Source organism: Limulus polyphemus, unplaced genomic scaffold (assembly GCF_000517525.1).
Source record: "Limulus polyphemus unplaced genomic scaffold, Limulus_polyphemus-2.1.2 Scaffold747, whole genome shotgun sequence".
NCBI lineage: Eukaryota > Metazoa > Arthropoda > Merostomata > Xiphosura > Limulidae > Limulus > Limulus polyphemus.
In genome coordinates this window covers 421,682-434,677 of record NW_013666357.1, presented here as the reverse complement: position 1 = coordinate 434,677, position 12,996 = coordinate 421,682, and positions in this window count along the sequence as shown.

Genomic DNA, 12,996 nt, shown 5'->3' with positions numbered 1-12,996 from the left:
AAATGATTTCAAGCTTTACACTAATCTTGTTGTTTTTTAGGTTTGAATCTTAATGACTGGATTTTATTGAGCTTTGGCGTTACCAGAATTTATGCAAAAAATAAAAAAATAAACGAGAACAATAAAAATATCAAGCTAGACAGTTTAGATGCTAAATATTTCGACTCTTAAACGGTTACCATACGCCCTTTATCGGCGTATAAGGTTAAACAAAAACTGAAGGTATTTTTGAACAATATGCAAAAATCACAGTTTTAAACCATTCTCTATCACGAATGAACATAGAATTAATTTCAGATAAATGCATATAGTACTTACTGTACAAACGTCACGATTTATAGCATCTCCGAATCTCATTTTAAGTAGGATTTATTTTATTTCCATGTAGCTAAACAAAATGTTCTTAGAATGCTTACTATTCTTTATCATTGACAAGTTTAATTTCTGTATTGTTTATCAGTAAATTATAGAGAAAATTTACGGAAAACAATAACGTTCCAAAAAAGTTTGCACACCTTGTTTAGAGTGACCATTTACACGTTCTTGCCAGTTTTTAAATAAATCCGTGTAGCCAATCCCAAGAGCCCCAAACTCATTTTAATTACCTATTTAGGGGCTTCCGTACGAAAGTTTGTAATATCTAAACGTAAGTAATTATTTTGAACAATTCATTACGTGGTTGATGTCTATGCCAATTTTAGGACCGAGCGTAGCCTGGTGAATCTTATTGTCACAAAAAAAAAACAAAAAAAAAACGCGATCTGCAGTTTGAGGACGTGGTTGCACTATAATAATGATAGTGAAATGACATTATTCGATGAGACAAAGGTAAGTAACCCAAGAGTTGACGGTGGATACTGTTGACTATCTGTCTTCCTTTAGTCTGTCAGTTCAAAATGTGAGATGGCTATGTGCAGTTACCCGTTTTGTACCTCTGAGTAAAACACTGAGATAAACCATGCCAATTTTCATGTAAATCTGAGATTCCTGTCCTGAAAGCCTTGGACCCCAACTGGAGGCTAAATTTTGAAAATTTCCACAAATCTGGATTTAGATTAACTTTTAACAGCTCACTATATGATAATAATAATTTTCCAGTAAGCCCATTCAGTCAGACCTGGGAGCCCCTAATAGCCCAGTTGGTACCCCCTCCTCATATCGTTTATCACTTTTATCGGGTATTACTTGTTACAATAATGTTTAGCACTCTTCCCAACTATGTCAATCACTTCGACAATGGCCTGGTGGTTACGGCGCTCGACTCATTATATGTGGGTCGTGGGTTCGAATCCCCGTCACACCGAATATGCGCGCCCTTCCAACTGTGGGGGCGTTATATTTCACTGTTCGTTGGCAAAAGGGTAGCCCAAGAGATGGCGGTGGGTGAAGTTGACTAACTGCCGTCCTTCTAGTCTGTCACTGCTAAATTAGGGACGGCTAGCACAGATAGCCCTCCTATAGCTTTGGGCGAAATTTCAAGCCAAACCAGTTCGAAAGTGATGGTCGTTACTAATTATATCTTTTTTAACACAACAAGGTAGAGTGTATCAGTTATCGCGTACAACTTAATGTAATATAACACAAAGTAAAAGTTTTGATATATCAAGAATAGAATTGTGTCAATTATTTCAAGTAACACAACAACAAAAGTAGAAGCATCCAAAACAGATAAGAATAAATGTGGAAATATCTGTCACTATGTTTGTCACAGAAAAATACTCGTTGCGTATTTTTATTTAATTAATTGATTTTTCTGACGTAAGATCGGGTTTTAAAAAATGCTAGTACTAATGCGATACCTACCATCACCACACGAAGATGTACTTTAGTGATTCTTCTACTTGGGCGTAAACAAGAAATGCGGTCATTCTTCACTAACAAAAAGTACATAAAAGTAAACCACGAACACGTACAAAAAAAAGGTAAATATGAACTTTTTAATTCACCATAACAGTAGCGACCCCCAGGCGGTGCAGAGTACCTTGATTTGAGCCCTGTTCAGTACATGCTGTGCAGTTTCTTCTCACGCCATCTCGACGCTGTGAGAGGTGTATAGCTAGCACCCTTGGGCTGTATTCTTGTAAGAAAGAGGTGCAGCTGTCTAACTTATTCTTAGAACTTGAAGAGAACCGAAAACAAATGGTGTTACTTTGTTCTCATCCACCATCAAAATCAACACTACTGTAAATCAGTAGCAATAACGTGAATTACCACTCTTTTTTTTTTCTTTTGTACTTTAGTGATCCCAGGTTAAATAATGGGTAACTATTGGCCTGTTATGCCATGAGTCTGTACAGTTTGTTCTGAAAAATGTTATTAGTCAATGGGAAGCATGCGCAGCACCAAATACAGCATTTAAATTTGATATTCTTCTTATCTTAGAAATTCATATTATCCGCACCGTTTTTACGTCATGAAAATTGTAGTATCTGATTAGGTTTATTTTATTCAATTTCACATGTTGTGTATTTGGCTTGATACGTAATTTTCTTATGGGTATAATATAACAACACACTTCTTGTTAGTCCGCGCTCGTATCTATAAATGTAATATGGACTATTTTGAGTAATCAGTCTATCATAGTCCAAACTGCCATTTGTTTTGATTATAGTAATTAATCGGATGGACAACAAAACTAAAATTGAAGTGAATGGTTAGTTTGTTTCGAATTTCGCGCAAAGCTACAGGAGGGCTATCTGCGCTAGCCCTCCCTAATTTAGCAGTGAAAGACCACCCAACGGCTATTCTTTTACCAACGAATAGTGGGATTGATCGTCACTTTATAACGCCTCCCACGGTTGAAAGCATGTTTGGTGGGACGAGGAATAGAACCCGCGAACCTAAGATTGCAAGTTAAGCGCCCTAACCACCTTTGCCCGACCGAAATTGAAGTGAAACTTGAAAATTATAAAACAACTTCTAGGTAGTCAACTAAAATAAAACTTTCATGACATTATCAGCTTATTTACTTATATTTCAAACATATTGTATCATTGATTCTAATGTGTATATATTTTGCATTACTCAACGGTAAGGTAATCCTTTTTTTACGCTTACTTTGTGCAAGTGCATGTTCTTACTTAAAAATTGTTTTGCCTTATGAAAATTGTATGGAATGGTTACATAATAACTTGCAACATTTTAGCCCTGGATTTAAATGGGCAGAAGCACAATTAACAATTGCAGATGATGATAGGACCTAACTTACTTTTATGTTAAAAAAATATTGAAATAAGTTATTTCAAAGCTTGAATTTAAAAGCTACATCTTTTACAACGAAACTCAAATAACATATCTTGGACTGGTAATTAATATATAAACTAGGCTTAAAGTTTAAATTATTAGTATACAAATGAATATTCCTGTTTTTGTTAATATACAAATGAATATTCCTGTTTTTGTTAATATGCAAATGAATATTCCTGTTTTTGTTCTTTAGTTGAATGTCTTTCGACATATAAGTTCGTTATTAAAAAATAGCCTATTACTTATTTTAATTTGCTAGTTTATGTTTTGAAATCATAAATATCTAAAATACTGAAACGCTGTGTGGAGAGTGTGTTGGTATAATTATTTTTAAGACTGTGTTTTCAGACTGTTAAAAAAAGGCTAGTCTGCGAGATTAGATAAGATTTCTATTGAAAACCTCACTAGTCCAGACTAAATTAACAAATCTGCTATATCTCATATATATGTGTCCTGGGAAAGGTCGGGGATTTAAGGAGAGGTGTCAACTCCGTACCAACTTTGGTAAAAGACACGTTGCCGTTGTTAACTAGGTCTATTTCTGTCTTTCGAGAGAGAGAGAGAGATTGAAAACGTGACAGGGGTATTTTTTGACCGTCAGATAGAAAACTAATATAAAAATATAAGGTTTATTTTCGTATAACTTTATTTCAATAAAGTATTACATAAATACATACACAAGACATAAATACATTCAAATAGTGTGTGTGTGAACATGTATATTTTTAATATTGTTTTAAGCTGAACATTTGTATAAAAATCTGTACCTTTAGTCGTCATAGTTCCAGATTCAGACATCAATGAAAACACTTGCTGTATTAGTAACAATTGTATTTCTCTGATGAATGTATCTATCTTAGGGTTTTATTGTTGTAAAAAAAAAAAAGAACGGGAAAAAATGTTCTATGATATATTCAAGGATGTAAACAGGGAACTACACCAGTGCCGTCATTTGACGATTCTATACGTAAGCTGATAATAATATTAAAATCTGACTGAAATTTTATTTCTAATATATTTCTATAGCAGACTTCAGAATGAATATAAAAGAAATAAATTAGGATATTTTGGGGAGAATTTTAAAAATCGAAAACATTTTTTACACAGGGACGACATCCGTAATCCGGGACTGTCCCCTCAAATGGGATACACGTGTTAACCCTATATTATTTGTAACTATTACGACGAGTACCATATCGTAAATAACTGTATTAAAAAGAAACGTTTGTTGTTTTTTTTTTAATTTTGCGCAAAGCTACACGAGGGCTATCTGCGCTAGCCGTCCCTAATTTAGCAGTGTAAGACTAGAGGGAACGCAGCTAGTCATCGCCATCTACCGCCAACTTTTGGGCTACTCTTTTACCAACGAATAGTGGGAGTGACCGTCACATTATAACGCCCCACGGCTGAAAGGGCGAGCATGTTTGGTGTGATGGGGATTCGAACTTGCGACTCGCAATCTGCGAGTCGAGCGCCCTAACCACTTAACCGATTTCTGATTGGTTCAGCTACAGGATAAAAGAGCCTGGAAAGTATTTTAAACAGATAACTCCAGTGATGGCTTTTGAGTCTGGCAATAAGAATGAAAATTAAACAAATATTATTTGAGAACAAGATAGCTAGAAGGGTTAAGAATTTGATCTTAAATAGTAAAACGCAGAATAGAAAATTAAGATCAATCGAATTCTGACTAGTCAAAAGTTTGTTTAGAAGTTTAGGTTAAAGTTGTAACAGCCTAATTACAACAGTCCTCTGTTCTTTGGAAACATGGCGCAAAACTATTTCCATAGCCAAGTGACATTTATACAGGCGTATTCGTACTCACGTGCATGGATATCACCTGTGGAGAACGCATCCTTTTCACCTATGGATGTTCCAGGCTTCATCAGGTTTTACACTTATCCTTCATTTAGCTGTGCTCTTCACTGTTGTCATTGCATTGATAACAGCTTACAGCTATTCGAGACTTTAGTTATATTCCCTTCATTGCTGTCTGGTTGTTATGCAAACAGAGTTCAGGTCCAGTAAGAAAGAAATTAAATGTGAAACTCCAGACTCTTGACTCCTACACAAGTAACCAAAACAGGCCAGCCACTACACGAATGCTAACCTCAATCTTCTGACCATTGAAATTTATTAACATCAACATATCATTTCCTATCAGACCCATTTCAGATACACGTTTAGTACAGTTAAAGGCAACTATAAAACAATACTGCACAGGTGTCACTTCTTACCTCTAGCTGTGCACTCACAGTCTCACACTAATGCATTTCAATTGCATTTTGTACTTAAATAATATTAAGAAAATATTGAGTGCAAATATGTGCTTCTCAAAATAATTCAATCTACATCACTGAAAATATGCAATTATAAACAAATTATATAAGTATTATTCAGTACAGCTAGCAAAAACATCAGATATAACTGTGTTTTCTTCTAAGCATAGCGTGAATCTAATTGCTACTGTTATATTTTCCATAAAAGTCCAATTCCTACCAAATATTTCAATAATGAAACTTAAACATTTTCTCGCCAACAGTAATGAAAATATCAGGTACAGTGTATTCTTAAATAAAGCTTTACCGGCCAGTAATCACAGTTGTATTCATATTTCAGAATCTTAACATCGGCGTGAAATCCATTATTTTCATTTGTGTCTTACTTAATAGTTGTGTTCTCAGTATAATTGATCCATCAGTTTAATACAACACTCGTGAATGATTTTTTTGCAATATCCATATATGTGTGATACACCCGACACATATTTGTTTATGCACATATATTGCCATACTAGCTAGAGTACCCATCCTCTGGATGGAAGTTATGTAAATTCATGATTAATGAAAGTTGTTTCCCTTATATGTAATTATAAAAAACACCCATAAAAACTGCAAAACACAAAATATGAAACGGCAGTTTTGCTTGTATCTCCACATGGACCCAACAAACCTTCTTGCCAAATTTGTTGAAGATCCATCAACAGGGGACAAAGTAGTGGTAAGAAACGCAAATATGCCCATAAAAACCTGCAAAACTGTATGTATTTCTGCATGGACCTAATGAACCTCCATACCAATTTTGGTGAAGATCCATCCACACCCTGTGAAGTAATTAAATTGACATACAACAGAAAGTACTATTGTATATATAGATTAATATATTTCAACATAGCACAGCATCACACACACTTAGTAGCTGCAGACCTACTGCTTCCTGTTCACATGTTGTTACCTTGGTAACCTGCATAGGCTCTTCTTTTAGTTATGTCTCGATAACTACAATGCATAACATGATGCAATCCAAGTGATGTTAAGTTGAAAACATTTTCTCAGCATCGTGAAATAGGTGATCAACAGCAATTGTAACTAAACTAAAATTTTTAGCTAATTTTTTTCAGTCACTACAATGTATATCAATAGACACTCAGATCAACCTTGGCTAAATGCAATATTCGGCAGTAAAATACTTTCATACTCCTAGATGTCCATCAACATCAGTAGCCCAAACAGCAAGATATTGTATTACCATTTGCAAGTAAATCCACTAGCTTTAGTTGTCATCACAGAAAAATAAACACAGGCAAATCTAGTAAAACCAAGACTATTCCACGCAGATTCATAACACCCTTCATGGAGCTACATACACCTCAAATGTACTGTCTAGGAAGCTTTGTACATGATGCTCTATAGAACATCCACAACTACTCTGCTAGACAGGGCAAGCTATTATTGCAGAATGCTGGACAATATTTTATTTCAGAAATTTGATTGATAACTCTTTAATTGTGAAATAAATAAACCATCCTAAGTATCACCTGATATCTTGTACATATTTATTAGTTAAACTTTGCTTGCGAGATTGGAAACTAAGGGTCACAATGCATTTTCATTCCCCTTAATCTGCGATCAACCAACCATCTAACATTGTAATAATAAAGTGCCAATCACAAAATGTACTGTAGACATTGCATTGTTAAATACCACTTGATAACTTGGAAAGCAAGGAAAGCAACTTCTTTCATTCTTTTAACTTAAACCTGTTGGTGCTAATCTCAGGCAAGGTGATCAGGGGGTTTCATTGACATCTTGGCTGACTACCAGAACTACCTGTTGTATCATCAACAGTTGCTTCCTCATCTGACTAATCTTGCTTAGTTGAATGTTGCAGAGTTGAAATAACGCAAAACAGTACTTCCATCATCTTCTGACTTGTCAGTCTTGATCTACGAATCCTGATCAAGCTAGTGCACTAGATGTTTCTCAGTAACATGCAGTTATACCCTGTCAATGTGTTTTATGTGCTTCTGCATGCCAAGCAACTACTGTATCTCCTATATCAACAAACCAATTTGTCAGACTATGATATAGGGACCTGACGATCTAGAGCCTTGCGTATTCTGTGCCATTGCTACATATCAAAACCATATCCAGTCTCCACACTGGAGGTTTCATTCCACCTGTCTCGTCCAGCTAACATGTAGCTCAGGCTGAAGTCTATGAAGCAAACAGAGCTCGGGTCCACTGAAGAAGGATGGAAGAAAGGAAAAAAAACTGAAATCATACTAGCCACTTTTAAACATCTCTTGGTGTTTTGTTAACACAAGTATCATACGACTTAGTTTCTGATACAGTAATGTCATACAGGTATTACTCGCATACTTCAATCACAGTACACGTGTTTAAGATGAAACTTGCACATAAAAATACATTATAAGAAGATATTCGACAAAACTGCATGCATATGAAATATTTTTTTTTTTTTAGAATTTGATATATTACATCAAAAACCCTCAGGGCAATATTTTCTTTTGACATAACATATAAGGTGCTATCCGTAGTTCCCCTTTCTACAGATAATTTCACTTGCTTGTGGATATTTGATCTACCAAAACGAACATATTGTTACTAGTATTAATGAAAACATTGGGCAGCGGCATGTAGAATAAGCTTATCAGTTATATTTAAATTACTATTGAAAATCCATGAACTCATGAATACTCCAGCTCAATAAACTGAACATATTCTCTCACCGTCACCAATGAAACTATCGGGTACACCAATTCTCTTTATATGACACAAATTAGTAATTATTATTCTATTTCATATCTCGATATATTAACATTCTGACCAAATTCTTTATCATCATCTGATGTAATGGGAAGGTGAGTTAAGACGGCTCCCTTAACTTTGACAACGATATTTACTAATTTAGATGAATTTCAAGAAAAGGCAATATATTTTAATATAAATCCTGTTTTATTATAAATTTCATTTCTAGTTTTTTTAAAAGAGAGAGATTGAGGACCATCTCATCTATAGGTTAGACGAGGTAAGGCAAAATGCTCCCCCCCCTACTCATAACGACTACAATTTAAAATAAAGACAGCATCTACCAACTGCATTTATATCACCCAAATCATCGTATAAATGCTCCCAGCAGGGATCGGGAAAACTATAGACTATGTGCAAATTGCACATTATTTAAGACAATGGCGTAAATAACGAGAGTGGTAATGTGCAGCAATGACGTACATTGCGGCCAATACTTGCGGGGAGGCGCCTTACCCTAAGCTACTCTCTTTTTTTTAAATCAGTCACACATTAAAAACTTCAACTGTTTCTTTTACAGCATATTCGGCTGTTGATAAATATTCATTGTTTCAAATTCATAAAGTGAAACTCCCTGGAATATCTTCTTTGTAACCATGAAAAATACAAATTGCTTAAGTTAGGTCAAAGTTGCTCAAAAAGAAAAAACTGAAATCGTACTTTTGTTCATCACATTCGCTCCCATCTTACAGTGTATTTATACATGGTGTCATGTGAACAATAGTTAAATATAAAGCACTCTGACGGCAACATGTCAAGGCTGATGTTATAGAGCGATGACATTTTACGAAAAGAGTACTATCTTACCTAAAATTTCACTACAATACCACACAAGTGAAACCATACATCGCTATATAGAAGACCAAGTAGGTTTTGTTAAAACTATTTTGAATATTCAGAACAGCAGGTCACTTGATATCTCAACCAATATAAAGTCACAGTAGAATGGAATGTATTAGAACTAGATTCTAGCATTATTTGTGGTGTGTATGTAATGTAATACCACCGAAAAATCATCATTTTTGGGAATGGTATGTGATAGCTTTTTCCAAAGCAAAATATTCAGATGCTCAGATCATAAAGTTTTGTTCTAAACAGGGATTTGTAACTTACATAACTAGGATATCCCCAGTACTTAATGATATTGGAAAACAATGGAATATTGATCAACTTATGGTACTACTACTATCCACAAAGAGACATGTAACAAGTCGTACTTCAGCCATGGTAAGCAAAGTGTGGCTTTTTGTATCAGGTGAGAATCCATGAATGCAAAGTTCAGTGACAAAAGCTGTCCACGTGCCCCAGGAAACAGTATGCAACACAATCAAGAAGGATCTCTCTCTGGAAAAGTGACGTTAGTGACATGTAAACAAGTTACTTCCATGACATATCTGGAGAATGAAACAGGTATTCATGCTGTTACACACGAAGACATGCTAGTCAGTTACCAAATGCAGCATTTATATATTTCTGTGTGGCCGGGCTGTTGAAATGGGTACTGGACAACCATCATTCTCGTCCATTAGATGGAATGTAGAAGGTCTCTAGCGATACGTGGTATGCTTTGGACATGGCAATCTTATGACGGAGCCTTTTGCAATGACAATTATGGAGCAGGGCTATTATCAATATTCATTGTAGCCAGGTCAAGTATATTTTGACGTAGTGACATGAACTGCAATGCTGTGATGAGACTCAAAAATCGTCTTAATGTAACATATTAAATTTCTTTATATATCAACATCACATATTCTCGTACGTACTTATAGCATACAAAATTATATCCAATAACCTGTGTGTGGCAACCACAGCCTGATTCATCTCGTATCCTGAGTAAGAGCACAAATCCTTCACGATACATCTAAAAGTAATGTACAGAGCCCTCATACCCAAAGATTTGTGCTCACATTTAAATGCTACATAAATTTGCATTTTCCTATACACAGGTATTCTCGGGTGATTTTTTGAATGATTGCAAATTTATTCCACCTGAATAAATCATTAGAATTATACAGCGATCATATCCATTCATTTCAGGTGCCAGTGTTCTTAGAATGCCATATCATTTCATTCAATGATTTTTGTCAATCAACTGCTTCCGTAATGGCGGTCAGGCAATTAATTCCAGCCATAATGAACCAAAGGGCGACATTGGTTTCTTGATTGATCGTCAGAACTGTCACGCCATTCCTATACTGATATTTTCTCAAGTTACACTTCTTGGACAGCTAGATAAGTATCTCCAGAATCTTCCCCCTCCACAGCTGAATTGTGATAATTCAATACAGTGATCTCACTGTTCTCTGACTCAGCAGCTATATTCCACTTCAAGACAAGCCACACAGTTGGGTACCTAGCATCTTGACAGCGATTGTTTTTACCTCTGAACACGTCACTCATCTGATATCTGTGAGGATGTAGTCTTCTGCAATGAAGGTTAGAATGTCTAGACCTGTCCTAGCTGATATTGAAGTAAACAATCAGTATAAATTCTATTTTCGCATTACTTGCCACTCAATGGCTTCACATTTACTTGAGACAATACTCTCCAATGGTAAGTTGAATCAGAAAAGCAGATGTGTATGCTTTTTTTTTTCTAGTAGTAGTCAACAAGTAAGTCTTGATCTTGTTGTACAGCAGTTGAATTAGGTCATTCTGCATATCCTTTTCCAGATAGTGCTTTTTGATTTCTTGCATTTTTATTTTTTTGAGGTAATACTTCATTACAGAATCAGATATGGCCAACTATTCCACAAAGTTCCGATAATTTTCATTCCTGGGTGTGTGAAGAACTTTTCATGACTTCAACAAAGAACACTATTTTGACTTCCAAAAATATTTATCAAGGCAATAAGTCTTCCAAGTACAACTTTCCCCTGCCGATTTCTTACTTAATAAGAGTTTGGATATTTTACATTGATTATTGGATTCATATGCGGACAGTATTTATTCTTTCCACTGTTGACATTTGTTTTTTCAGATTAATTGCTGACTTAAAAATGTTGGAATTTTTTCCTAGTTCTTCATTCATTTTAATAACTATGAAAAGTTAACAAAACCAAAACTTTAGCAGCAAAAACATACAAATGTTGAATACAAATGTTGAACCATCTGACAAGTCGTCAAGTATAATAACTTTTTGTGAATCTTCTTATCTTGTCATCTATGGGAAAGTCAAAGTGTCTGTACTGGACCAATTTTGACCAACAAATGTCACACTTTTGAGTAATTTAATTGGATAATCCAAACCAATTTTTCTCTTTGTTTGCTTTTCTTCTTTAGAATTATCTTAAGAACATAATGGTAATCTCTTTTCTTTCGTAATATCTGTCAAACTGTAAAAAATTAAGAATAGTAACGAAAAAATTGCTTTTTTTCTACTTTCCTTTTTCCAATATTTAACACCAGAAGGATGACACTATTAATCAATCATGCTTTTCATTTGTTCACCGTTAAACTACTTTTGAGTAATTACTGTTGAATTGTCACTTTAACTTCCTTTTCAATTTTTACAAACTTAAATACAATTTAATCAATAATTTTTATTTTGCACATATCTTGAAAACAACAGCTTATAGTATGCTGAGATCATGCCTTACTCATATACCGTAATGGGTTAGTTTATAAATAGTTTAGAAATTTCTAATTACACGATTTTATGATATTTTCATTGTATGCATGTTTTGAAGAAAAAAAAACCTACAAATTTCCATGGTTTGGGAAGCTGAATATCCTCCCCTCCATTCTCCCATTGGCTAACCACAACAGACTTGCTTATTTAGAAGGAACATAACATAAAGGGGTGATATCGTAAATGTATGACAACCTTGGGAAATGAATTCATTGATGAAAGTATTTTTATTTTGCAACCCCTGTATTCTGCCACCCTAGGTGGTTTCCTTCTTGACCTTCCAATAATGATGACCACGACTACCAGGATGAGAATGATTGTTATTCTCATCACAAGTGACTATGGGGATGGAATCACAAGGACCTGCCTAAGACATACCTATCAGCATATGTGTCAGAGAGAATATTGAAACAGTGATGCACTGACATACTGTATGACCTAGAATATCTGCTAGAAAATGGTGTGAAATCTTGTGCAGACAGAAGAAACAGCTGGTGCGAGAAATATAGCTCAGATACCTGTAAGGTAGCGCTATATTTTCAGCAGAGGAATGAAAAGGTGGATACTTGACTGGAAAGGCATCCTGCAGGCCATAGATCATGTTCAGACTACTTTGATCATGGAGGAAAAGGGCTACCGTCTCCTTAGGACACTTCCTGTCAAGCTTCAGGCAAGAACACGATCCCATGCTTCAAGTAATAAACAAGCAAGCAAAATCTTTGTTCACAGAAATGTAACGTATTTTGGTTAAGAACAGGCCAGCTTCTATTTTTTGCTGCAGCTTCAACTGGCTGCTGGGGTCAAAAGGTTTTTTTATTACGATAAATTCGTGTTCCCAAATAACGATTGTTAATCTTTCTCCTGTGTTCGCTTTTTTATGGCCAAAATTAGTGCATTTTAACCTACAAAACACACTGAGCTATGCAGACATATTTCAATATACTATAACAGAAACTTGATTTGCTCCTTTATCGTAATTTATTTTTGTATGGTAACTGGAAACAG